The 22,342-nt window shown below is 53.2% G+C and overlaps 1 pseudogene; it reads right to left on the bottom strand.

Annotated features, from left to right (window-relative positions):
* Window positions 1-1,724: 1,724 nt before the first annotated feature.
* On the bottom strand, window positions 1,725-21,953 carry LOC126938318 (uncharacterized; annotated as a pseudogene).
* Between the last annotated feature and the right edge of the window lie 389 nt (window positions 21,954-22,342).

Below are 22,342 nucleotides of genomic sequence, written 5' to 3'. Positions count from 1 at the left end.
GGGTGGGCTTTTGGGACAGCATCCCAAGAGAAAGGAACAAAAGCAGGGGGCGTGGCTCTCCTCACCCCACCCCCCGCCGCCGTCCCCCCTCACTCCCCCGCAGCCATCCCTGCTTGGCCAGGGCCTTTTGGGCAGTGCCACTGGAGATTCCTGGAAGTGCCTTCGGGCCACACACACACACATCCTCCGGGGCCCTCCCAGCCCCCCACTCTGTGCCTCCCTGGTTTGCAGGAGGGCTCCAAGGCCAGCCCGGAGCCCTGCAGGACCAGGGAGGAACCTGAGCCTGGAGGGCCTAGGAGCCAGCCGTGTCTGCTTTCATGTGCCCCGTGTTCCCTTGGCCTGATCGCCGATCCCGTGCACCCTGCACCCAGTAGGCGCTCGGGGCCAGGGCTGAGTCAGCTGCGAGGGCTTCAGCAAGGCGTCGCAGAGGGTCGCCATGGGAGGTTTAGTGCAGCGCACTTGCACTGGCATGGGACGCTGGGCAGGGCTGATCCCAGCTACCAAGGAGCCTTCCTGGGCAGAGAGCAGGCAGGGGGGCATTGGGATTTGGAGGGGCACCTGGGAGCCCCCTGTCCCTTCCGGGCCGCCTCCCCTTACCCTGATTTCCCTTGCAGGGAGGGCTGTGCAGGTTTGTGGTGGGGTGGGGAGGACTTCCTAGAATTTGTTGCTTTGTTTGGAATCTTCCCTATTGGGGTGGGGTTGGGGTGAGCTCTTGCCCACCCCGCCCGCTGCCGGAATCCCGGGCTCCCTCTGGTGGGTTGTGTTGGGGTCGGGAGCTTCAATTATCGCATCCCCTGAATTCACCCCAGGCTTTGAAACCAGGCTCGCTCCACATGAAAAGCTCTTCCAAGAGGGAGATTCCCTGGAGCTCCTGGGCCTCCGCAGGGTAATTGGTGCTTCGATTAACAGCTCGGGTGCAAGGGGCACTTCAGTGGGGGGGCGGGGCGGCTGAGTGAGGGGCCCAGCCCTGGGGAGATGTTACAGGAGGGAGGACAGGAAGGGAGGCGGGGAGGTTGGTAATTCCAGATTGAGGAGGGTCTCGGTAGCTCTCGGAGTGGGTGAAGACCCCGGGAGGCAAATGTGGGGTCCCTCAGGGCCTGCTGGGCCCCCTTGGGCCCCTGGAACAATGGGTTCCCACTAGCCAACCTGTTCCCACAGCCAGAAGTTGCCATGGTGACCCCCTCCCACCTTCAGCTACAGCTTTTCCAGTAAAACCACTGCAGAAATCCATACTTCCCGACAGGCACGCCCGGCCCCCCACCCCCCACTCTGCGCGGTCTTGGAGCCTCGGGGAGTTAACTCTGCGCATGCTGGTGTCTGTTGTTTGGGGGAGACAGGAACGAGAGCTGGCAATGCGGGCCCCAGGCTGGAGAGGAGAGGGTGGACCGGGGGCACAACCAGCTGCCCTGTCCTTGAAGGCCCCAGTGAGTGACTTGAGCAACTCCAGGAAGTTGGAGCGGAGCAGTGAAGCTAGCTCTGACCTAGGGGCCCCCTTGGCATAGAGGAGTCCTAGCTGGGGCCCACAGTACAGCTCCTCTTGGAACCTGAGGGCTGCTCTGGGACTTCACCCCTTCTAGAGTGACCCCTGCTGCAGTCGCTGGGACACGAGACCCTTCCCGGCTTGGCTGCAGCTGCTACCCTGTTAGCTGCTCCCCTCTTCCTCCCCTCCCCTCCCAGCACAAACCTTTTTCCTGGAGGCAGAGAGGGCTCAGCCCCAGGTCCCTGTGGCCCTGCTGCCGGCACCTGGAGCCCGGCTCTGCATCCACGGGTCTGCCCTAGGGGGCTGTTGAACTCCAGAAGTCGCTGCCTGCTCAGGGTCTCCGTGTCCTCCCCCTGAGCAGTGGGGATCATGATCTGAGCTGCTTCCAAGCTTGGGGAAGAGGATCCCCCCCTAGAAGGTTCTGTCCTGCTGCCTCTGCCGGGGGGAGGGGCCCCTGGGGACACCCGAGGCTGCAGGGGCCCAGGGGGCTCCGTGGCCCAGGCCCAGCCTCACTCTGTAGCAAGAGCGAGCGAGGAGATGCTCTAATTGTTCTCTCTGTAGCCCAGGATGAATAATTGAGAGGTCTTTGAAGAGAATTAATTAGCCAGCTTATTGACTGTAAACGCTTTGCTGCAGATGATAAAGGGAGGATGGAAGCCTACGTGGGGCCCGCTTGCCGGCTGGGGCCGTACCAGACATTTAATTCACACCCATGGCTGCTCAGCAAGACCAGGGGCTCGGCCTTTGCCTAGGACCCGCTCTCTCCTGCTCAGGAGGAAGTGTGGGGGCTGAGCCCCAACTTGGCACCCTGCTGTGGTTCTGTCCTGATTTCTGGTATGAGGGGGCAGCACCCCTTAGCCTCAACTCTGCTCCCTCTATCTTCTAAGAGGCAAGATGGGGACCCCTCCGGGAGTGGGGGTGGGTGTGGCTCAGTCTTGGGAGCAGTTCCCTTGCAGGATAGACTCTGGTCCTGGGCTCCTTCAGTCCAGCCCACCCCACTGCCTGAACCCCAGTCCCTTTTCCGGAACTAGGAAGTAACAGGAAAAGACAAAAGCATTCTTGCCTGTAGGCTGCAGGGGGTCAGACCTGTCAATGTCCCTGGTGAGGCCGAGGAGGGCTGGGGCTCTTGGCAGGAAATGCTGGATCACTAGCCCCGGCTATCAGTCATTAATAATAGTAGTAAACATTCCTCCAGCAGGCCCTGTGCTAAGCACACTGCATGCACTGACTCCTGTAGACCCTGTGAAGGTAGAGGGTGGGTTTGTTCTGCAGCTGGGTCTGCAGAGCCTCAGGGCAGAACCTGGCACAGATAAAGCTTTGTTGATTGAATGAATGAGTGAATGAAGGAAATGAACGTGAAGAAGCTGAGTGGCAAAGCTGAACTCACGCATCGGGTTTGTTTGTTTTTTGAGATAGATTCTCTCTCAGTGGCCCAGGCTGGAGTGCAATGGTACGATCTTGGTTCACTGCAACCTCCACCTCCCAGGCTCAAGCGATTCTCCTGCCTTAGCCTCCCGAGTAGCTGGGATTATAGGCATGTGACACCACACCTGGTTAATTTTTGTATTTTTAGTAGAGATGGGGTTTCACTATGTTGGCCAAGCTGGTCTTAAGCTCCTGACCTTAGGTGATCCACCCACCTCAGCCTCCCAAAGTGCTGGGATTATAGGCATGAGCCGCCACACCCGGCCTCACACACCGTTTTTAACCTGGCCCGAGGACCCATATGCTGATACATCCTCCAGTCCCAGGCAACGTCAACATGGAAGATGTGGGCAAGAGGCAAAAAGCCATAGAGGGCTTGGGCCACATGGAGGATGAGCAGGAGGTGGGGCCCTGAGAGCAGGCCTAGGGTTCAGCCCTGCCTCTGCAGCTGCTGGAGCACCAGTGAAGAGAGAGGGCAGGTGCAAGCAGGCATGGTGCAACCGTGGGGGACATGGGCGGGGCAGGGGGTACCTGGGTGGAGCTGGTTGGAGACCATTGCTCTTGGTCCAGATAAGGCATGACAGGACCTGGGCCGAGACCCCTGAAATGGGGCATGGAGAGTCTGTGACAGCTCTGAGATATGTGGAGGGGAAGGGGAATGGAACCTGGTGACTTGTGACCTGGGGAATGGAGGACAGGAGTTGAGATGACTCCAGGTATCTCCTGACAGGAGCATGTGTATCTGCAGATGAGGCAGAGGTCAGGAAGTACAGGGAACTCGCCCTTGCCCCGGGGGCCTAGGATGCCTGGGCTGTCATCCTTCCACACTCACCCGTGACCTGCTCCTGCTCGCTCAGGGAGGCTGCCTGACAGGGGCGTGTCAGTGGGCTCCCTCATCCTCTGCCTCTGTGGAGCCCACAGTAGGAGGCACCTGTAGAACCTGGGGGTGAGGGCCAGTGCAGTTGGAGGCGTGGGTGTTCCTCTGTCTGCCTCCCTCACAGCCCTCTCCATGCCTGTCTGTCCAGGGCTGGGATTGGTCGGCATGCCTTTCCCCAGCCCTCCAGCTGTCCTAGAATTGGGCTGGGTAACCCTCCAGCCGCCCTGTGAGTTGTGCTGGGATCAGTCAGGTGTACTCGCCATGCCTCGCCCCAGCCCCCCAGCCGCCCTGTGAGTTGAGGTTGTCTGTCTCACTGGCTTTCTGTTCTCAGCTGACTTAGCTGGGATGTCGACAACTCCCCATGTCACCGCCTGCATCTGCCAGACTCCATATGGCTGCAGACACCGGTGGCCTCATCTGAGTCCTCTTCTCAGCCTCTGGGAACCGCTCCTTCCTACCCTTTGCCTGGAGACAGTGGAAGCCAAGGGATATTTCTCCGAATGGCTTTTGCTTGGCTCCAGAAATCAGAACTGGAATGAGGAAGAGGAACCAGTCTCCCTCCAGGTGGCTGAAGCTAGGCACGTGGAACCTGGGAGCAGTGGGCAGCCACACTGGTGCCCTTCAGACAGCAGGAGGAGGCTCTTGTCCGAAACTCTGAGTTCAAAACAGATGGGACATGGGGGAACAGCAGGAGGTAGGAGCAGGCCCCCGACTCCTGCTGAGAGCTCAGCCCTGTCTTCAGCCCCTCCTGCATTCCTGCCAGTGGTAGACATTTGCCCTTTTGGTTGCCTGGTGTCAAATACCCTTTCTACGTTGGAGGTAGGGTCCTGGGAGTCCCTGCTCTCTTTCCCAGGCTCTGAAAACTGACTCCTGGGAATGGGACCAAAGTGATCACATTAAATGCTTCCACCTGAATGTTTAATGTTGAAGATGAGATGCCAAGTTCAAGAGTAATTTAGGGGCAGGTGTGGTGGCTCACGCCTGTAACCCCAGCATTTTGGGAGGCCGAGGCGGGTGGATCACTTGAGGCCAGGAGTTTGAGAGACCAGCCTGGCCAACATGGTGAAACCCTGTCTCTACTGAAAATGCAAAAATTAGTCAGGTGTGGTGGTGTGCACCTATAATCCCAGCTACTTGGGAGGCCGAGACAGGAAAATCACTTGAACCCAGGAGGCGGAGGTTGCAATGAGCCAAGATCACGTCACTGCACTCCAGCCTGGGTGATACAGCAAGACTCTCAAAAAAAAAAAAAAAAGATTAATTCAGGATTGTTCCTAAGAATTGTGGCAGAGCCAGACAGCAGTGTGTCACAGCACACAGTGAGTATCCAGCCTCGATACCCTATGCAGGCCATTCTGTGCTAACGATTACACCCACTCAATTCCTTTTCTACCTGGGTTAACCAGAGTGCCACTGTCAGTCACAATACTGACTAGTGGCTTCTCTTGGGTTTCATGAGAAACTCCCTGTATCAGTTAGTAATTGCCATAATCAGGCTGTGTAACAAGCAGCCCCACAATCCTGGTGGCATTCTACAATAAGCATTTGTTTTTTTGCTCACATCTCTGTGGGTCTGTTGGGGTTCACCAGATCCAGGCTCGAATTAGCTGGCTGGCATCTGGGCTGTGAGTTGGGTCCAGGTTTGCTTCACATGTTTCTTATCAACCTCGGCCCAGCAGGCTACCTGAGGCGTGTTCCTTCCAGGATGACTTCAGCAGCGCAAGAGAGCAAGTTCATTGTGCAAGCACAGTTCAAGTCTACTCACTCCATATCCCCTGACATTGCTCTGATCAAGTCCCATAGCCATGCCCACATCAAGGATATGAATGCATAATTCTACTACAAGGGAGTGAAGAAGCAGGACTGATCATTCCATTCTCCCCTTGTTTTTAGTTTTTATTATGAAAAAAAAAAATTTTTTTTTGAGACCAAGTCTTGTTCTGTCACCCAGGCTGGCTGAAGTGCAGTGGTGTGATCTCAGCTTGCTGCAACCTCCACCTCTCCAGTTCAAGCAGTTCTCTTGCTTCAGCCCCCCTGAGTAGCTGGGACTACAGGCTTCTGCCATCACACCCAGCTAATTTTTGTATTTTTAGTAGATATGGGGTTTTGCCATGTTGGCCAAGCTGGTCTCAAACTCCTGACCTCAGGTGATCTGCCCACCTCGGCCTCCTAAAGTGCTGGGATTACAGGCCTGAGCCACTGTGCCCAGCCTATGAAAATATTTTTTAAAAATAGGCAGAAGGGGCCAGGCGTGGTGGCTCACACCTGTAATCCCAGCACATTGGGAGGCAGAGGCCGGTGGATCACGAGATCAGGAGATTGAGACCATCCTGGCTAATGCAGTGAAACCCCATCTCTACTAAAAAAATTTTTTAAAAATTAGCCGGGCGTGGTGGCAGGCGCCTGTAGTCCCAGCTACTCGGGAGGCTGAAGCAGGAGAATGGCGTGAACCGGGGAGGCGGAGATTGCAGTGACCTGAGATTGCGCCACTGCACTCCAGCCTGGGCGACAGAGCGAGACTCCATCTCAAAAAATAAATAAATAAATAAATAAATAAATAAAAATAGGCAGAAGGGCATAATGAATCCCCACAGAACATCACCCAGATTCCACATGGGAAAATTATTATTTTCCCATGTTTGTCTAACCTGTTTTTTTTTCCTTGGTAAAGTGTATTTTTTAAACTAATTTTGCCCATCTGTAAAATAAATAATTTATGTATATAAAGATATATATATATATAAATATATACACACATAACAAAATTTACCATTTTAACCATTTTCAAGTGTATAATTCAGTGGCATTAATTACCACTGTTACACAATCACTCTCCAGCTCCCAAACATTCTAATCTTCCCAAACTGAAACTGTCCCATTAACACTAGCTCCCCATTTCCCTGAACCCCAGCCCCTGGCAACCTCCATTCTATTTTCTGTCTCTACAAATCTAACGATCTCACGTGAGTGGAATCACACGATATGTGTCTTTGTGTGACTGGCTGATTTCACTCAGTGTGATGTCTTCAAGCTTCATCCATGTGATAGGATTTCCTTCCTTTTTAAAGGCTGAATAATATTCCACCGTATGGATGGACCACAGTTTATCCATTCATGCGTCCGTGGACACTAGGGTTGCTTCTATCTTTTGGCTATTGCAAATGAATAATGCTGCTATGAACATGGGTGAACATATATCTCTCTGAGTCCCTGCTTTTAATTCTTTTGGGGATAGACACAGGAGTGGAAGTGCTGGGTTATACGCTAATTCTATGTTTCACTTTTTGGGGATCTCACCACACTTTTCCACAGCAACTCTACCATTTTACATTCCCACCAAAATTGAGTGCACAGGGCCAAGTGCGGTGACTCACGCCTGTAATCCCGGCACTTTGGGAGGCCGAGGCTGGTGGATCACTTGAGGTCAGGAGTTTGAGACCAGCCTGGCCAACATGGTGAAACCCTGTCTCTACTAAAAATATAAAAATTAGTCGGGCCGTGGTGGTGCATGCCTGTAATCCCAGCACTTTGGGAGGCCGAGGCAGGTGGCTCACTTGAGGTCAGGAGTTTGACACCAGCCTGGCCAACATGGTGAAACCCCGACTCTACTAAAAATACAAAAATCAGTCGGGCTTGGTGGTGCGTGCCTGTAATTTCAGCTACTTGGGAGGCTGAGGCACGAGAATCGTTTGAATCCGGGAGGTGGAGGTTGTGGTGAGCCGAGATAGCGCCACCGCACTCCAGCCTAGGCGATAGTGAGACTCCGCCTCAAAAAAAAAAAAAAAGTGGAATGCACAGGATTCCAATTTCTCCACATCTTCACCAACACTTGTTATTTTCTGTTGTTTTTTTAAAAAATAGTAGCCATCCTAATGGGTATTAAGTGGTGTCTTCTTGTGGTTTTAATTTGCATTTCAGTCTCCATTTGACTTAAGCTGGTTTGAGATGAGTTTCTGTTTCTTGTAACTGGCACTAGTTAAGGTAGGCTTAGCAGCTGCGGCACAGTAGCCAACAATAGCAGCTGTGGCTCGTGGAGAAGAAGTTTATTTCTCCTTCCGTAACAGCCCAGGGCGGGTGCACCCAGTCTACGCAGCCCTACTCCCTTAGGGTACCCAGACAGAGGCTGCTTTGCCATCTTGACGTAGAGTTTCTGAGCTCTCTCTGCCGGCTGCCACCTGGGTCCCCAAGTGGGAGGATGGAGCACCTGCCAGGATTGATGGGCAAGGGCAGAGCTTTCCCCTTGCATTCCATCAGGGTTAGTTATCTTTTTTTGTTTTGTTTTGTTTTTTTTGAGACAGAGTCTCCCTCTGTCACCCAGGCTGGAGTGCAGTGGCACAATATTGGCTCACTGCAACCTCCACCTCCCAGATTCAAGCAATTCTCTTGCCTCAGCCTCCTGAGTAGCTGGGATTACAGGTGCCACCACGCCCGGCTAATTTTTGTATTTCTGGTTGAGAGGGGGGTTTGCCATGTTGGCCAGGCTGGTCTCGAACTCCTGACCTCAGGTAATCCTCCCGCCTCGGCCTCCCAAAGTGCTGGGATTACAGGCGTGAGCCACCGCACCTGATCTCAGTTGATATTGCTAAGAACCTGCATAGAGGAGACCAGCCGACACGGGAGCCTATCAGAGGGTGGAAGCTGGGAAGATGAAGAGGATCAGAAAAAATAACTAATGGGTACTAGACTTAGTACCCAGGTGGTGAAATAATCTGTACAACAAACCCCAATGTCACGGGTTTACCTATATAACAAACCTGCACTTGTACCCGTGAACTTAAAAGTTGTTTTTTTTTTTAAAGAGGGCTGGGCATGGTGGCTCACACCTGTAATCCCAGCATTTTGGGAGGCCAAGGCGGGCAGATCATCTGAGGTCAGGAGTTCCAGACCAGCCTGGCCAACATGGTAAAACCCCATCTCTACTAAAAATACAAAACATTAGCTGGGCGTGGTGGCAGCTGCCTGTAGTCCCAGCTACTTGGGAGGCTGAGGCAGGAGAATCACTTGAACCTGGGAGGTGGAGGCTGCAGTGAGCCGAGATCATGCCACTGCACTCCAGCCTGGGTGACAGAGCAAGACTCTGTCTCAAAAAAAAAAGGGAAGCCTGTTGCCCAAAAGGGTTGCTGTGGTACCTAAAAATGTAGGTTTTTTCCTTCTGGGAGGGGGTAGAAAGAAGTTGCCCTCACTCTCCAGGCTCACGGCCACCCCGCGCCTGCTCACCAGCCAGCTGGCTGTGGCTAAGCTAAAGCCTGCCCCGTGCCCTGAGCCCGGCATGTTGTTTAACCTCTCTGAAATGGTCTCCTTGGATCGTGGGCAGAGATGGTACGAGGGGATCCCGCCCGAGGGGTCCAGGCCGGTGCTTACGGGCCTGGGACCAGCTGCTCTTATGCTGTTTTCTCTACCTTTCTCAGCCGCTTGGAGGAAGAGGGATTTGTTGCCTTTTACAGGTAAGGACACTGAGGTTCACAGGATAAGTCACTTCCAGCCAGGTGTGTGTGACCTCAGATCCATGCTCACAGGGAGGTGAGCTGGGGCAGGGCCTCCCACCTGCTCCCCTGGAGGCCCATGAGTCTGGGCATTGGGGCCCCAGTTCCTATAAACCAGGGTTGATTGCAGAGGACTCCCCTCACCTGCACCCCCTACTCCCACCACAAAGCCCAGGCAGCAGGGAGGCCTGGAGACAGGTGCAGAGCCTCTGGGCATGGGTACCTACCCCTGCCCACCCCCAGGGCCTCAGGCCACAGGAGACCACCTAAAGCAGAAGCCGGGAGTGGGGCCCAGGCTGGGGCTGGCACAGCTGGGCCTGTGAGGGGTGGAGGGGCCGCTGGGGAAGGGACTTACCAGCAGCAGCTCTGCTGGGACCTGGGAGGCTCTCCTCGTTTCCAGTAACAAGCCGGGGGCGGGGCGGGGGTGGGTGGGAGGAGGCGGCTTCCCCCAGGTGCCAGCTGTGCCTGAAGACAGCCTGTCCTCTCCGGTGTCTCCTGTTCTCAGCTCCTTAGTCCCCTCCCCGACCTCACCTCACAGTTGACTCCTGGGCTGACTCCTCCCCTGGCAGGGAAAGAAGAGCCGGGCTCGCCCACACCCGACAGGTGCAGCAGCTGCTTGAGGTCACAGTTGCTGAGAAGGGAAGCCGAGGCCAGTGGCGGCTCCAGCCAGGGATGGTGCAGCCCGCTGAGGGGTTGGGGTTGCCCAATCGCCCGCCCCGCTCCACCTGTCCCCACTCCTCCCACCCAGCCTGGCCACCAGCCCAGACACCTTCCTCACATGGCCTGAAGACCCCTGCTGACCTGTGGCACCATGTGGCCCAGCAGGGTGGCCGGGCCAGCCGGGCTCGTGGGGTAGGGGACGCTGCTCCCCACCTGCCCTGGGGTGGTGGGTGCCACTGGGGAGGCCTCTCCCTAGGGGCATCTCCCAGGTGGGCAGACCAGAAACTTACCCCGAGTTCTGTGACCCACTCTGGGGAGTGGGGCATCTCATCTCCTCTCAGCCACTTCTGAAAGCTGCGACATGGCAGAGTGGGCAGGGCTGCCCTCTGAGCTGACACCCTTCCCCTTCTCCCCATCTTGTCTCTCCTCAGATCTAGGGCTCACTCTGAGGCGTGGGTGATACTTGCTCCCCAACCCCAGCCTCTTCAGTGCAGGGAGGCAGGGCCTGAACTTCGGAGGGTCTTGGGGCAGGTTCCTGGGGCTTGCAGGGCGGCCTCCCCTTTCCCAAGGAAAGGAAGGGAGAAGCCGTGTCTGGGGAGGGAAGCCTCTACCTCCACCCTCACTGTGCCCAGAGCTGCATCCCCAACCTGGCCTGGGGAGACTGGCACCAGGTGGAGCTGGTCCCCAAGGAGCCCCAACCCCCAGAACATCTGCAGAGGTCAGCTCTCAGGGGGCCCCAGGGCCAGTCCTCTCTGCACCCCACCTTCCCTGCTCAATGTGGCTTGTAGGTGGTTATGCAAAGCATATGCAAAGCACATGCAAATGAGGCCCAGCCACAACCGGTCACTCTCTCCAGGTGAGACTACTGAAGCCCTCTGGTCATCAGCAGGAATGCAGGGGTGCCTATGGCAGGCCGGACTCCAGGTCAGGCCTTGGGGCAGTGAGGAAGAAGGTGCAAGTCAGGTAAGCTATAGTCAAAGGGAGGGGCACACCAACACCAGGCGAATGAGTGAAGCAAGTTAGTGGCACTCCTCCCCGCCCTAGAACCCAACACGACAGACCCGTGCAGATAGACGCATGTGTGCTCTGAGAGATGGCTGTGTAAAAGCAAGCTTGCTCCTTCAGTCTTCCGTTCATTCACTTATTCAGCAAAGCTCGGTGTCTATTATGAGCCAGGGGTGTTCCAGGGGCTGCAGATATCCCAGCAGATGAAAATGCCTACCTTGCAGGGCTCCAGCCCATCAGGGAGAGAAAAATACAGGTGACAAGTCAGGGAGAGCGAGGACGCACCAGTGTGTGTTTCAGAAACCGTAAGGAGGCTGGAGCCAGGCACAGGGAGCTCTGGACCTTGGGAAGAGTATGGTCTGTTCAGGGGCCATGTAGTGGGAGGGGGCCCTGCAGCGTCACCCAGGTGGGGAGGTTGTGGTGGGAGCAGACAGCACAGAGTGGAACTAAGTCCCCTGGGCAGGAGATGCCGGGGACTGCGGCCGGGGGTGGCAGTGGAAGGGCTGAGAAGTGGTCGGATTCTGGGTTAGGAAGAGAAAGCTTCCCTTTGCCCTCTGAAGCTTAGCTGAAAAATCAGCGGACAAAAGGCAGATTCATAAGAGAAAAGGCTCACAAAATGTACTCTAACTGCACAGCGCAGGAGTCCCCGGGCAGTGATTACCCAGTAACCCAGAGGGGTCCAGAACCTGCCACATCCTTCTTCGTGGGGGAAGAGGTGGTGGAGAAACCACCTCTTTGAGGCGTAGTCAGTGATTCTTTGGAGAAAATGAAATGAAGAGGCCCCTTGTTCGGACAATGGTTAGTGAATAATTCTCTTTGGGAGTTGAATGGGACTGAAGAACAGACAATGGTTTGGGAGGAAGTTCCTCTGGGCTCTAGGCGTGGGGTTTCATTTCAGCCTCTTCCTTTGTGATGTGAGTTTTCATCTTCTCCGGTTAATAACGTTTCAGGGAAAGCCATTGTGTTCCCCTTGGCAGGTCTGGTTTCTAGGTAGTTAAGGAAAGTCTGAGAACAGCCTCATCCTGTGCTTTGGAGAGAGGCGGGGCTGGGGGAACGTCAGAGAGACCTTGGGGCCCCTTCTCGTCAAGGTGCCATATTTTCTGAGCCCCAACAGTATATTTTGGGAATGCTGTTATATTTCCATCTAATTTGCATTAAGGAGAAACTGTATGTGTTTTGGTGCATGGGTACCTGTGGTGGGGAGGCTGGGAGTGGGGATGGAGCAGGGCAGGGCATCTCCAGGTACTCTGCAGACTGCGGGGGCGGGCGGCTGTGTTGTTCTCCTTCAGGGCAATCCCCCAAAACCCACCATCCAAACTCAGCGAAACCACAAGGTGGGGCTGTGATGGGGCCTAGAGGTTTATGGAACAATCATGGGTACAGAGGTGTTCACTCGTGGAGGCCCCGCTGGGGGTTGAGCCTATTCCAGGGGTTCCCTGGAGTTCACCTCTCCTCACTGCCTCCTGTTCTTATTGGTTTTCTGGTGGGGGAGGAAGGGGCAAAGCTACTCTTCTTTGAAGGTGGATTTACTTTTTTTTTGGCAGCAGCTGAAAGCCATTTGCTACTAGGCCTCCTGAGTAAGTGGGCGATCAAAACTGGATCATGCAGTTTTTACTCCAATTAACAAGCCCTGGCTCCTTAAGACTTGAGGCTGATTTTCATTCTTGGGTACCTGGGGCGCTGGTTGGGAAGCCAGGCCTTCTGCAAGATGAGCCCCCCGCCGGAACCTCACCTAAAGCCTTAGGGACAAATTCAGCCACCTGAGACCAACAGTGCCCTGCCTGGCCAGCTCTAAGCCTCCGAATAAATCCCAGCCATTCTTCACTGTAAGAGTTTACTTGTGGCTGGGCGTGGTGGTGCACAACTGTAGTCCCAGCTACTTGGGAGGCTGAGGTGAGCGGGTCACGTGAACCCAGAAGGTTTGTTTTTTTTTTTTTTTTTTTTTTTGAGACGGAGTCTCGCTCTGTCGCCCAGGCTGGAGTGCAGTGGCCGGATCTCAGCTCACTGCAAGCTCCGCCTCCCGGGTTCACGCCATTCTCCTGCCTCAGCCTCCCAAGTAGCTGGGACTACAGGCGCCTGCCACCTCGCCCGGCTAGTTTTTTGTATTTTTTAGTAGAGACGGGGTTTCACCGTGTTAGCCAGGATGGTCTCGATCTCCTGACCTCGTGATCCGCCCATCTCGGCCTCCCAAAGTGCTGGGATTACAGGCTTGAGCCACCGCGCCCGGCCGAACCCAGGAGGTTGACATGGCAGTGAACCATGACTGCACCACTGTACTGTAGCCTGGGTGACAGAGCGCGTGAGACCCTGTCTCAAAGAAAAAAAAAGGACCGCTCACTGCGCCGCTGTACTCCAGCCTGGCGACAGAGTGAGACTCCGTCTCAAAAAAAAAAAAAAAAAAAGTGTTCACTGATGGGCTTGGAGGTCCATCCTTGTTCTTCAGGTCAGCCTAAGGTGGCCAAATTTAGTGAAACAAACAAGCAAACAAACACAAAACCAAGACACCTAGTTAAATTTGAATTTCAGAGAAACAACAAATATATATATATAATTTTTTTTTTTTTTGAGACAGAGTCTTGCTCTGTTGCCAGGCTGTAGTGCAATGGCGCGGTCTTGGCTCACTGCAGCCTCCGTCTCCTGGGTTCAAGGAATTCTCCTACCTCAGCCTCCCAAGTAGTTGGGATTACAGGCACGTGCCACCATACTCAGCAAGTTTTTGTATTTTTAGTAGAGATGGGATTTCACTATGCTGGCCAGGCTGGTCTTGAACTCCTGACCTTGTGATCCACCCGCCTCAGTCTCCCAAAGTGTTAGGATTACAGGTGTGAGCCCCTGCACCCAGCCCAACAAATACATTTTTAGCATTAGTATATCCCATGCAATATAAGCGAGATACTCTAAAAAATGTATTTGGCTGGGCGTGGGAGCTCACGCCTGTAATCCCAGCACTTTCGGAGGCCGGGGTGGGTGGATCACTTGAGGTCAGGAGTTCGAGACCAGCCTGGGCAACATGGCAAAAACCCATCTCTACTAATATAAAAATTAGCTGCACATGGTGGCGAGCACCTGTAATCCCAGCTACCGGAGGGCTGAGGCCCAAGAATCGTTTGAACCCAGGAGGTGGAGGTTGCAGTGAGCCAAGGTCGTGTCGCTGCACTCCAGCCTGAGTGACGGAGTGAGACTGTGCCTCAAAAAAAAAAAAAAAAAAAAAAGAAATGGTATTTGTTGTTTCTCTGAAATTCAAATTTAACTGAGCATCCTGTATTTTATCTGGCAATCCTAGTCCCAGCCTCTTCCAAATTCAGATCTTTTTTTTTTTTTTTTTTGAGCCAGAGTTTCACTCTTATCACCCAGACTGGATTGCGGTGGTGCAATCCCAGCTCACAGCAACCTCTGTCTCTTGGGTTCAAACAATTCTCCTGCCTCAGCCTCCTGAGTAGCTCCTGTGCACCACCATACCCGGCTAATTTTTGTACTTTTAGTAGAGACGAGGTTTCACCATGTTGGCTGGGCTGGTCTCAAACTCCTGACCTCTCAGGTGATCCACCTGCCTCGGCCTTCAAAAATGCTAGGATTACAGGCATGAGCCACCGCGCCCGGCCCTCCAAATGTACATCTATAAGAACGATTTTCCTGCCCCAACCATACATATCTCACAGAGAAAGCTGCGTTTTTATCATTTCGTCTTTCCTGGGGCTGAAATGGCTTCGTTTTTGCATTTTATAGTTTTACAATTGCAGCAGTAAAAAGTTCTTGCCGGCAAGATGATTGAAAATTTAACTACAAAGGCCATCATTCATTTTATTTGTGTCTTCATTGGAAAAATTTAACTACAAAGGGCATCATTCATTTTATTTGTGTCTTCATTGGAGACATAAAATGGATTCGCAATCATCCCAACGAGGTTGTCGAGTATTGTGGGTTTTAGAGTAGCTCGCACAGCGCCTTTACACTCACCAGCGTGAGGTCTCTTTGTAGCCGCCAATGGAGTGATCGTTTGTGTTTTGGAAGCAGCAGTAACATTTATTCCTAATAATCCTGCTGCAGTGGGTTCTTGGTATTTTATAGTTGTTATTGCAGTAAAATTTATATCTTACAGAATTATGACAATATTCAGCTACTAATATGATTATTATTTCTGTGTGTGTGTTAAAACCACGGAAATAAAATTTACTCCCAACAATACAGTGGCAATTTTATGTCCCTAAAACTGACCGTAAATAATAAACATAATTACAGAATGCCTGTAAACACATAAAACATCCTTCTCGGAAAGAGTGAACTCTCCATTGCTATCCTGATGAGACCAGCAACTGGGGAGCCCAGTCTAGCAGTTAGGGCTGCTGGGCAGACTTCAAAAGGATGAAGCAACTTCTTCACATGCCTCCTGGAGAGCAAGTGACTTCACATTTCAGAGCCCAAGTCAGCCCAGCTCAGAGAACACGGGCTGGTCCCTTGCCTGATGAGTGCACGGACACAATGCGTGGTAACCACACTGTAGAACATTGCTTAGCTGTAAAGAGAATGCAGTCCTCATACACACTGCAACTCGGATGAGCCTTGGAGACTTACGCTCCGTGAAAGAAACCAGATACACCTGGGCACGGTGGCTCACTCCTGTAATTCCAGCACTTTGGGAGGCCAACGCGGGCGGATCACAAGGTCAGGAGTTCAAGACCAGCCTGGCCAACATGGTGAAACCCTGTCTCTACTAAAAATACAAAATTAGTTGGGCATGGTGGCACATGCCTGTAATCCCAGTTACTGGGGAGGTCGAGGCAGGAGAATCGCTTGAAGCCAAGAGGCGGAGGTTTCGGTGAGTCAATATCGTGCCACTGCACTCCAGCCTGGGGAACAGAGCGAGACTCCATCTCAAAAATAAAAATAAGAAAAGCCAGACACAAAAGATGTATACTTTTGATCCACATACTATATGATCCCATTGAAATTAAATAGCCAGAAAAAGGCTGGGTGCAGTGGTTCATGCCTGTTATCCCAGTACTTTGGGAGGCTGAGGTGGGAGGGTCGCTTGAGCTCAGGAGTTTGAGACCAGCCTGGGCAACATAGCAAGACCCCCATCTCTACAAATAATTTAAAAATTAGGCAGGCATGGTGGTGTGCACCTATAGTCCTGGCTACTTGGGAGGCTGACGCAGGAGGATCCCTTGAGCCCAAGAGGTTGAGGCTGCAGTGAGCCATGATCATGCCGTTGCACTCCAGCCTAGACAACAGAGTGAGACTCTGTCTCAAAAAACAAAAACACAAAAATTAAAAATATCCAGAAGAAGTAAATTGCTCATGGATCCTTTTTTTTTTTTTAATTTTTTGAGACGGAGTCTCGCTCTGTCACCCAGGCTGGAGTGCAGTGGCCGGATCTCAGCTCACTGCAAGCTCCGCCTCCCAGGTTTACGCCATTCTCCTGCCTCAGCCTCCTCCGAAGTAGCTGGGAATACAGCCACCCGCCACCTCGCCCGGCTAGCTTTTTGTATTTTTCTTTAGTAGAGACAGGGTTTCACCGTGTTAGCCAGGATGGTCTCGATCTCCTGACTTCGTGATCCGCCTGTCTCGGCCTCCCAAAGTGCTGGGATTACAGGCTTGAGCCACCGCGCCCGGCCTTTTTTTTTTGAAAGAGAGTCTCGTTCTGTCACCCAGGCTGGAGTGCAGTGGTGCAGTCTCAGCTCACTGCAACCTCCGCCTCCTGAGTTCAAGCAATTCTCCTGCCTCAGCCTCCTGAGTAGCTGGGATTACAGGGATGCACCACCATGCCCAGCTAATTTTGTATTTTTTTAGTAGAGACAGGGTTTCACCATGTTGGTCAGGCTGGTCTCAAACTCCTGACCTCAGGTGATCTGCCCGCCTTGGCCTCCCAAAGTGCTGGGATTACAGGTGTGAGCCACTGCGCCTGGCCTCATGGACACTTTCGAGATGATGAAAATGTTCTGTGATTGACTACAGTGAAGGCTGCACAATTCCGTGAATTTACCAAAAGCTGTTGAGTGTACACTTTTAGTGGGTGAATTGTGTGTTGTGTAAACGCTCTCAAAGCTACTAAGGCCGGGCATGGTGGTTCACGCCTGTAATCCCAGCACTTTGGGAGGCCGAGGCAGGCGGATCACCAGGTCAGGAGTTCAAGACCAGCCTGGCCAACATGGTAAAACCCCATCTCTACTAAAGATACAAAAAATAATAATAATTAGGCGAGTGTGGTGGCACACGCCTGTAATCCCTGCTACTTGGGAGCCTGAGTCAGGAGAATGGGAGGCTGAGGCAGGAGAATCGCTTGAACCTGGGAGGTGGAAATTGCAGTGAGCCAAGATCGCACCATTGTATTCCAGCCTGGGCAACAGGGCGAGACTCCTGGGTGACAGGGCGAGACTCCGTCTCAATAAATAAATAAATAAATAAATAGATAAAATAAAATAAAACAAATGAATAAAAAAAGCTGCTAAAATGAAGAAAAGGAAGAAAAAATCTGTTCCTCCTGCCCCCCACCCCCACCTCCCCTGGGCTTTGAGCTGCTGTCTCTAGAGAACATTTGGAACAGGTGTCTGGGAATATCTAACAAAATCCCAGTGGCTTCTCCTTGCCTTGTGGGTTATTGATACTGCCCCTTTCCTCCATGAAATGAAAAGTGACATAACCCTAAAAACCAAAAGGACCATAGGGCCCATTAGGCAATCTCAAGAGAGCCGCCTGCAAGGGATAGACGTGTGGCAGCAGACTTGGAAAGAAGGAGGCCAAGCAGAGAGGGTGCAGGCTGCCAGGATAGAGCCTCTGCCCCGCCGCTCACTGGGCAGCAGTGGAGCTGCCTCTGCCTGTATCATCCCCATTGTATGAATGCGGAAGCTGAAGCAGAAGCAGTGATACAGCCAGAATGAACAGTCTTACGCACCGTACATGGACCAGCGAGTTATTCCACTTGGTGTCTGTATCACCCAAAGGGCCCAAAGGGCCTGGGCTTCTTGTGAGCTTTTTTCTCTTAAAAAAAATTGCGGGGCTGGGCACGGTGGCTCACACCTGTAATCCCAGTACTTTGGGAGGCCAAGGCGGGTGGATCACTTGAGTTCAGGAGTTCAAGACCAGCCTGGGCAACATGGCAAAACCCCATCTCTACTAAACATACAGACAGGCTGGCTGTAGTGGCGCACGCCTGTAGTCCCAGTTACTTGGGGGGCTGAGGTGGGAGAATCACTTGAGCCCAGTAGGCGGAGGTTGTAGGTGAGCCGAGATGGTGCCTCTGCACTCCAGCCTGGGTGACAGAGTGAGACCCTGTCTCAAAAAAAACTGTGGTAAAATAGGCCAGGCTCAGTGGCTCACGCCTGCAATCTCAACACTTTGGGAGGCCAAGGTGGGTGGCACCTGAGGTCAAGAGTTTGAGGCCAGCCTGGCCGACATGGTGAAACCCCTTCTCTACTAAAAATACCAAAGTTAGCTGGGTGTGGTAGTGCGCACCTATAGTCCCAGCTACTCGGGAGGCTGAGGCAGGAGAATCGCTAGAACCCAGGAGGCGGAGGTTGCAGTGAGCTGAGATTGTGCCACTGTGCTCCAGCATGGGTGGCAGAGTGAGACTCTGTCAAAAAAAAAAAAAAAAAAAAAAAAAAAAATTGCGGTAAAATACACATAGCATAAAATTTGCCACTTTTGCCATTTTTAAGTGTTTCAATTCAGTGGCAGTAAGTACCTTTACATCGTTGTGTGACCAAGTGTCAGAGGTGACACGGGCTGTCCAGCACACATGACAGCCTGGGGGGCTGCAGGGTCCCCACCCTGGTCCTCACACTGCTATTGGCCCTGGACAAGGTGTGTCTTCTGAGTGGGACCAGAGGCCCAGAGAGCACGGGATTGGCTGAGGTTGCCAGTGCCTGGGGCAGTTCCCTCTAATGCCATCATCCTGGGGACCCCCTTGAGTCTCCTGCTCCTGCCCCTTAGTTTGCTGTACCCCGGAGGGTGACTGGGACCCCCATGCCTTGGAATCTGGGACACTGGTTGCACAGGCAGCTGCCAGGGCCACCCCAGACCTCCCAACTCAGAGTCTTATGGCCTAGGGCCTGTGAGTTAATCAGTGTCCAGGCAACCGGGGATGCCACAAGGAGCCAGGAAGTTTCCAGACTTGCCCGATCTCAGAATTATCTAAGCTCATTTTTTTTTTTTTTTTTTTTTTTTTAGACAGGGTCTCGCTCTGTTGCCCAAACTGGAATGCAGTGGTGCGATTTTGGCTCACTGCAGTCTCAACCTCCAGGGCTCAAGCCATCCTTTCACCTCAGCCTCCCAAGTAGCTAGGACCACAGGTGTGTACCACCATGCTCCAGCTAAGTTTTAAAATATTTTGCAGAGACAGGTCTTGCCATGTTGCCCAGGCTGGTCTTGAACTTCTGGGCTCAAGCCATCTCGGCCTCCCAAAGAGCTGGGATTACTGAGCTACTTTTAAAAGTATAGGTTCTGGCCGGGCGCGGTGGCTCAAGCCTGTAATCCCAGCACTTTGGGAGGCCGAGACGGGCGGATCATGAGGTCAGGAGATCGAGACCATCCTGGCTAAAACGGTGAAACCCCGTCTCTACTAAAAAATACAAAAAACTAGCCGGGCGCCGTGGCGGGCGCCTGTAGTCCCAGCTACTCGGGAGGCTGAGGCAGGAGAATGGCGTGAACCCGGGAGGCGGAGCTTGCAGTGAGCTGAGATCCGGCCACTGCACTCCAGCCTGGGGGACAGAGCGAGACTCCGTCTCAAAAAAAAAAAAAAAAAAAAAAAAAAAAAAAAGTATAGGTTCTCTGGCTTCTCTCCAGCTGAGACCAAACCACCTCTGAATCTATCGTTAAGAGGTACAAGGGACACTCTGATGATACAGAAGTGGCAAAGCTGGCCAGGCGCAGTGGCTCACGCCTGTAATCCTGGCACTTTGGGAGGTGGAGGTGGGCAGATCACTTGAGGTTGGAAGTTCAAGGCCAGTCTGGCCAATATGATGAAACCCCGTCTCTACTAAAAATACAAAAATTAGCCGGGCATGGTGGTGCATGCCTGTAGTCCCAGCTACTGGGGAGGCTGGGACAGGAGAATCACTTGAACCCGGGAGGCGGAGGTGGCAGTGAGCTGAGATCGTGTTGCTGCACTCCAGCCTGGATGACAGAACAAGACTCTGTCACAGAAAAAAAAAAATGGCAAGTCTGTTTGTTCACGTGCTGATTCCTTCACTCATTGCAGTGCTACTCTGTGTGTGCCTCACCTCTGCGGCTGAATCCTGCCCCCGCCCCAGGCATGAAGGCATGGAGCCCCTGCCGGTGCACGTGCTTCTTCCTAGGCTACCCTGCCTCTCCCCTTGTGCTTGACAAAGAAGGCTGCGAGACTTCTCATACTCGTCACCCCTCAGCCAGCTCTGTTCGGCCCCCTAAAAGCCTTGGGACCTCCTTGGGGTCCTGAACATGGGACCTGCTCTGATTCTAGCCTCTGGACTGGGCTGCTGCTGACAAGTGAGCAGCTCCTGCTGCTCCGATGAATGAAGGGACAGAAGGCGGGTGTCTAGGCACAGCCGGGACCCGGGACTTCTATTTTTTTTTTTTTTTTGAGATGGAGTTTCTCTCTTGTTGAAACTGGAGTGCAGTGGTGCAATCTTGGCTCACTGCAATCTCCACCTCCGGGGTTCAAGCGATTCTCCTGCCTCAGTCTCCTGAGTAGCTGGGATTACAGGCATGTACCACCAAGCCCGGCTAATTTTGTATTTTTCATAGAGATGGGGTTTCTCCATGTTGGTCAGGCTGGTCTCAAACTCCCAACCTCAGGTGATCCACCTGCCTCGGACTCCCAAAGTGCTGGGATTACAGGGGGGTATGAGCCACCAAACCGCCGCCCCCCAACCCAGCCAGGACGGGGACTTCTAAGGATCTGGCTGCAGCCCAGGGCAGAGGAGTTCCCACGGCTTCCTCCAGTGAGTTAAGTCAGGCCTGAGTGAACAGCTGCTGTTTCTGGGCCGCTAGAGGGAGACCTTCGCAGCCTCGCACGTGGCTCAAGACACCAGGCTAAGGGGTGTCAGTGTGTGTAAGTGTGTGTGTGAGTGTGTGTTTTGTGTGTGTGTTGAATGTGAGTGTGAATGTGTGAATGAGTGAGTGTGTGTTTTGTGTGTGTGTTGTGTGTGAGTACGACTGTAAGTGTGTGTGAGTACGACTGTAAGTGTGTGTGTGTCCTACCTGGGCATGCACAGGTCGGCGTGGGCAGTGGCCTGAGCCCTTCACGTACTGCCAGGTGGCCTGGCTTGCCAAAGGTGGGGAAGGGTTATTTACTCAAGGTGGGAGAGACCTGCAGCCTGGGAGGTGAAGTGCGGGGCAGCAGGGGCAGGAAGAATAGCAGCCGAGGCCACAGTGGCATCCATGGAAGATTTGGGGCCTTTTCCGTGCCTGCTGCTGTTCTTCGCATCATGCGTGTATAAGAAGCAATCCTATCGAAGGAGGGCCTATGAATACAGTACCCACTTTACAGAGGAAGAAACTGAGGCTCAGAGAGGCTGAGTCACTCCCAGAGCTGAGATTTGAACCCAGGGAGTGGGAGCTGGGGCCTGGACTCCACCGCACAAAGGAGTCCTGCCTGCTGGGACAAGGAGCTGCCTTATGGTGTGGCCAGTGTGGCCAAGCCAGCCTTTGCAGCCTGGTGGGCTGGCTGTGGATTCCAGCTCTGCCACCTGCCTAGTGAGGGTCCTTGCAAAAGTCCCTCCACCTCCCTGAGCCCCACTTTCTCCTCTGTAAGATGGGACTAATGACACCTGTTTCTCTGGTTATTTAGAGGTTTAATGAGATACCATATGCAGAGAGAGGCAGACTTCAGGGCCTCCTCAGGAGCCTTGGCCTGCGGCCACAGGGCCTTTATATGTACCATGTGTGCACCTAAGATGCCCATTAGAAAGATAAGATGCTACCTCACTGCGGACTTGCCTTACTCTCCCTGCTGCAGGGCCAGCTCCAGGGGTGTGTGACCTATGGAGGTGCACTCGTCCCCATGCTCAGAGCACCCTGTGCTGGGTTTACTGGTCTCCGTCACCATTTCGAAATTCTTAGTAATTTTTTAACAAGGAGCCCTGCATCTTCATTTTGCACTGGGCCCTGCCAGTGTCACAGCTAGGCCTGCCCTGTCGTTTTCTTTTTCTTTCTTTCTTTCTTTTTTTTTTTTTGAGATGGAGTCTTGCTCTTATTGCCCAGGCTGGAGTGTAATGGCGCGATCTCGGCTCACTGCAGCCTCTGTCTCCTGGGCTCAAGTGATTCTCCTGCCTTGGCCTCCTGAGTAGCTGGGATTATAGGCGCCCGCCACCTGGCCCAGCTAATTTTTGTATTTTTAGTAGAAATGGGGTTTCACCATGTTGGCCAGGCTAGTCTTGAACTTCTGACCTCAGGTGATCCGCCCACCTCTGCCTCCCAAAGTGCAGGGATTACAGG

The sequence above is a fragment of the Macaca thibetana genome, chromosome 16, assembly GCF_024542745.1.
Source record: "Macaca thibetana thibetana isolate TM-01 chromosome 16, ASM2454274v1, whole genome shotgun sequence".
NCBI classification, from domain to species: Eukaryota; Metazoa; Chordata; class Mammalia; order Primates; family Cercopithecidae; genus Macaca; species Macaca thibetana.
The sequence above is the reverse complement of the archived record's forward strand: the minus strand, read 5'-3'. Positions and strand labels throughout refer to the sequence as shown.